The sequence below is a fragment of the Phlebotomus papatasi genome, chromosome 1, assembly GCF_024763615.1.
Source record: "Phlebotomus papatasi isolate M1 chromosome 1, Ppap_2.1, whole genome shotgun sequence".
In the NCBI taxonomy this organism is placed as follows: domain Eukaryota; kingdom Metazoa; phylum Arthropoda; class Insecta; order Diptera; family Psychodidae; genus Phlebotomus; species Phlebotomus papatasi.
In genome coordinates, this window is record NC_077222.1 from 85742292 (window position 1) to 85748203 (window position 5912).

Genomic DNA, 5912 nt, shown 5'->3' on the forward strand with positions numbered 1-5912 from the left:
TAAGCTAATTGCAAATGAATGTCTCTGCAGCAATAGCATAATTCTGTTAGAACATCATTCGGAACAATAGACTAAAGGCAATTGAGGGTGGAATTTCTGCAGGCAATCGATCTCGGTACAAATTAAATTTGTGTACATTTCACTTTTCACTGAATTTCATCTCAAATGCCAGAAGTGATGGATGGACTCCACGGAGACAAATTAAGTCATTTCAATTTGCGACAGTTGAATGGTGTTATCAGCAAATCAGAGAATCGTGAGACAGTTTCTTTCATTTGGTAGATGAAAATTAGGGTAGAGAATGGTGACACACCTTCAAATTCAACCTGTTTAATATTTCAACAATTGTGGAATTGACCAGGGTTGTTCATAAAATTTTCTACGTACCGTTGATATTTTTTTAATTCTGCAGCATTTTAAATTAAATTTATATAAACGGAAAACGAATTAATGGAAAATTATTATTTCTTTCACGACTTTTCTAGCATATTTGAATTTAAATTTAAATCTGAAATTTTGAAATTGCTTCATAGAGTTTTCACGTTCATCTTAATTTTAATATTTTTTTAATTAATTAATTTTAATTTATAAACTCTTCAAAAGTATGCAAAAATGTTCCTAATTAAATTTGATACACTTCTTGAGATTAAAGAAAAAATGTGTCAACTTTGATACAGGATACCAACCTTTGATACAGGAAATCCACTTAAAGTATGGTCTTTAATTCTGTAATAAAAATTTATGTTATAGTTTTTATTTATAATTTGCCAGAAATAATTTTCTTTCTAAACAAAATTAGGTTTTATAATAAAAGAAAACCGAATAAAATTGATTTTATTTAAATTGAATTAAAATTAATAAATTTTTCAATTTTAACCTAACACAAAAGCAAAACACAAAAAAACCAAAAATGCAGAATAAAATACATGTAAAATAAAAATATTAAAATTAATAAAAATTCAAATATAAAATACAAAAATAATATACTATATTAATTTCGAAACTTTTGAGCATTTTTTAATATTTCATTATTTTTTGGAAACTATAAATTTTTCAATAAAAACTCTGTAGAAAAATGAATTTACTACTCTTTCGAAGACAACAGTAACTTCCTTCAGTTATATTTACTGCAAAACCCTTTAGTTGAGTAACTTTTATTGATTTATGTATTCTTTTTGATAATTTCTATATTTCTAATATGTATACTATTTTTTTAAAGTTTCATTGAGTTTGATTTTTGCTTATAAATTGTTTCCTTTATTTTACTACTTTTATTTTAATGTTTGTTTTTTTTTTTTTTTTTGAAAACAATCTATTTTAGCCTGAAAGACAACTAAGTTTAAGAAATTCGACCAATAAGTTTCGCATTTCTAAAAGGAAACCGCCAAAGATATTTAATAAAATAATTTTTTTATGGAGCATTGTCCTTAGAAAACTCATTTAAAAAATTTCGAAATGCAAACCGGTGAATCTTGGAAAACTTCCCATAGTAGTTTAATTCAAGAATTAAATCTTCATACTAGGGTCGGAGGAACGTCTGTTCGACAGGGAATCCCTATTGACACTTTTGTCAAAATGTTAAAAATTAATTATTTTATCTAGTAAAATACAAGTAATATAACTTTTTTTCTGTAATATACCTTTTACTATAGAGATTTTTACCTTTTACTATTAGAGATGTTCAAATTTCGTATCCCAAATGGTACAGAGTAGGGTGTCAATAGGTGCTGACACGAGTTCTTAAAGTGTCAATAGACGTTCCTTTCACCCTATCTCTTGCAAATTCTTCTAAATGGTCCTGTTCTGTCCTGTTCAGTAATAGCCGTTCAAAGAAGCAAAGCTACGCCAAACGACTAAGACTAAGACGACTGCCAGACTATTCTTTTTTGAATTGACCTTTTCTCTAATTTTGTGAACATTCAGGATGGCAAAACGTTGTATTTTCAATTTCATTAAAATAAATATCTTTTTTATGAACTTATTCATTTTGTGCAACTCCTCGGTTTAAAATTTCGAACGTCCAACGGGGTTTTAGGTAAGTTTTCTCTAACCTATATCTTCAAATCGAAAAACAAATTTTAGCCGGAGAGAGAGCACTCAAATCGAAAAGATTAACGTAAGGTATGTGTCTCTACTAAAATAGATAGACAAGTAGATTTTTTACCTTATTTCGAAACATTGTAAGTTGTGCATAGAAGGATTTAATAACCAAATTTATTAATTGATTTATTAATTAATTAATTGATCAATTAATTTATAAATGATTGAGTAATTTATTAATAGATTAATTTATTTATTAATTGGATTGTAATATACATTATGATACAAATTCTGATAATGGAATTTGTGCTTACATTGTCTTTAACTAAAGATTTAAGAATCCTTAATTTTTTAGTTTATTTTTCCTATATTGTTATCAATAATTTTAATGAAATAATAGACTTTTGAAGATATTTCGGAAAGTTGTACAGAGGAGATCTTATATTCAGAAAGATTTACAAAGATATACCGGGACAAAGCTTAATAAGAAATTTTTACGAAAAGGAGATTTCGAATCGAAATATTCTTGTTTAAATGAGCCTTATAGTAGGGGAGGGTGGGGCAGTTTAACGACGGGGCAATTTCAATTTTTGCATATTCTTCTTATCCCTTCGAAAGAAATGGAATAAAACCTTTATGTTATTGAAAAGATAACTGAGACCCATGTTTTTAAAAAATAATTAATTTCGTGAGGCTTCTCGTTTGAATTCTGTAATTGATTTTATAAAATTGCAGTAAAATGAAACTTTTTGTAATGTTTTATTTTCAACAATTTCTGAACTATTGCACTTATCTATCGAAGTAACATAATTGTATTAAATTACTAGTGGTTTTACGTTTATTATAAGGCATTTAGCGTTGAATGAAATCTAAGAGAGTTCTGATAATTTTCAATAGAGTTCCGAAAGTGTGTGAGGGGCAGTTTCATGCAAGTACACGGAGAAGTTTCCAATGTCTAACTATTTTATTTTTTAAACAAAATTAACTTAAAATGATCATTGAAAACGTTTTGTAGCTGTTTTTGTTGATAAAGTTCGAAATTATGGAAAGCAGTATTTCCTAAAAGTTCATAAAAAAAAACTTAAAAAAATAATTTTTCAGTGTTTGTTAAGTGCTTAAAAATGATGAATTTAATTATTATAATATCTTTTCAGAATGTTTTCAGCAATATATTGTAATATTTTTTTGGTTTTATAAAAAATCAGGATTTTAAAATACTATTATAAAACTGTTATACTAAAAAGGACATGTTCTAAGGCGATATAATGAATCAACGATGTACAGAATTAGCTTAGCACTACAAAAGACACTTCTTTCGTATAAAAATTCAAATAAAATTGCTCAAGTAACGAGAAATAGGCTTGGAAATCTTTGGCGATATTTTATTTTCTCTGTATGATCAATTAGTGTTCAAATTCTGCTATAAAGTTCTTGTTCGATTATATTTTTAGGTTTTAGAGTCTTAGAAGAGTTTAAAATAATAATTTTAATCAATTCTGGTATCGCAAGTTTCCTATAAACACGTTTTATCTTTCTCAAAAAATGTCTCATATTTATCTTGATATTGCCCCGCAATGGGGGACTTTTACACATTCTGCTTTTCAAGTGAAATGATTTTTTTCACAATAGACTAATGAAATTAAGGGATTATTGTTATTATTTTTATTAACCCTAAACCCAACTGTAATTCACAGAATATACAAAGTTTTACTTCTCTTTATCATCTTTTTGCAAAATGGACCCAAAATCCATTTTGCAATTTAGGGGTGAAACTGCCCCACCTTCCCCTATCTACACGTCTACAGTCTACACACTAGAAGCAATTTTCGCCAAAAAATTGCCTTTTTTTTTTTAAAAATTCTAACATTTCTGCCTGCAAGAATAGGGGAAATTTCCTTAAAAAGTTTTTTTTTTAAATCGCTCCTAGTGTGTAGAGGCCTTTACTCTCTAAGGATGAGAGAGTCAAAAATTGGTGATCAGAAAAAATGGAAAAAATCATTTTTTTTTACTTTTTAGAGAAAAACACAACTTGCGTCACTCACTGGTGAGCTAATCGTCCTTAAAGGGTTTACGGGTTCATAATGTTTTAAATTAAAATAAAATATTTACTTGAACTTGCACTGAATAATTTATTTTCTTTAAAAAAAAAGTAACGATTTGTACTTGCAAATTTTAGAAATAACCCTGTGTCACTCTTGAAATATTAATTCAACTGTATTCACACCTTCTTTCGTGGGCTTAATTTTTTAAGGCTACTCCAAACTAAAGTTGTGTTTTAACTAAATTACTATTGTTCTAAACTTCTCTATAGACTGCTGTTGATTGACCTATATAGGCTTCCTAGTGAAATTCATGAGTAAAAGTAATCATTAAAGTTTCTTAATGCTCAAAGAACTGCATCATATCGCTGTTTATTCATTTAAATGCCCGCGAAAAGCGATATTTCATTCGATTGGAGAATATTTACACGCACATAACAGTTATACAACTGTTGTGAGTGTGTAAAGTGCCACACGAACAAATTAATGCGTCATTGGGATAGAATAATATTCTTATCGCGCAGCGCAAAGCAATTTATCGGTTGAGAAACCCCGCTTGTGCTTTTGTAGAAAGTCTGACGCACACCTCGACGAGGCAGCGTGGCCGAGCGGTCTAAGGCGCTGGTTTTAGGCACCAGTCTGAAAGGGCGTGGGTTCGAATCCCACCGCTGTCAAATGCTTTTTTGATCTTTTTCACTTTTTTTCAACCTATTATGTTGTATTTTTCAATCAGGGTATAAAGCTTAAGGACTTCCCAAGGTCTGGAAGTAGCAAAAGCCCCTTTAAAAAGTCCATTGGGTGTATAATTTCAAGAAGTGTATTGGGGACCATTTCAATAATTAAGTGGAGAGTGTAATTAAAAGTGTCAGAGGCAAATCTCCTGCATCTGGTGCTCTGAAAATAAACAGGGAATTTGTAGAGTGACACATTGCATGCGATTTACAACTCACCACATCATTTTCCCGCTTTTCTATTTCATTATTTCCCTGAGAAAAGCACCACCCAGCCACTCTATAATCTTACCCGCACTTACAAATGTGACTCTTTGTCGTGACATCGGCCAACCATTGGCTCAGTTGTTGGAGTCAAGGTAAACATTGGGATGATATGAAGTCCCCATTCCCCGGAAAATCCCCTATGTTCATCGGCTAAAAGAGCGAAAGATGTCGTCTGGTCGAGATAGTTAATTAATTTCCCGCTTGTATAAATATATTTTCGATTGGCATTAATTAAAAGTGAGAGAGATGTACTTCAGTTGCAATAGAAAAGGTGGACAAAATTGTGAACTCAGGTGTGCTAAAGATGAGAGCTCTTTTAATCTCTCTCAATGCCAGCGTATCATATTTAAAGAGAGTGCACACAAGAGTTATTCGTGAGATTTCTGCCATTGGCATTGCTTTCTTCCACCCATTTCCTATACAACAAACCATCAGAGAGTGTCATTTTGGGGCGAGAAACTAATAAAGTAGATGACTTATTATTATGGGAAAAACAATAAAAAGAAACAAAATATTGAAAATTTTCCTATTATGGCTTATAAATAAATTGTTGAAAGATATTTCTTTGAAATGTTATCGTGGAAACTGCCTTTCCCATTTAAATATAGGCTTTGAGAGTTAATAAAAGATAAATTTATAAAAGAATGCTCGAAACTGCATCGTTTGATTTTTTTTTTGGATATGTTTTACACGCTATCCAGGCGGACATTTAGCCAATATAAGAAAATACCGTGAAACCACCAGTCCTAATAACAGTTTTTTCAAGATTAAAGATTAAAAAGTCCTTGAAGACATCTTTCTCTACAAAATGGGGCCATATTTGAGATCATTGGAA

At 30.1% G+C, this 5912-nt stretch overlaps 1 non-coding gene across 1 annotated transcript; it reads left to right on the plus strand.

Moving 5' to 3' along the window:
• Positions 1-4673: 4673 nt before the first annotated feature.
• On the plus strand, positions 4674-4753 carry Trnal-uag (transfer RNA leucine (anticodon UAG)). The gene has a single exon. It is a non-coding gene; the product is annotated as a tRNA-Leu (tRNA).
• Positions 4754-5912: the final 1159 nt, after the last annotated feature.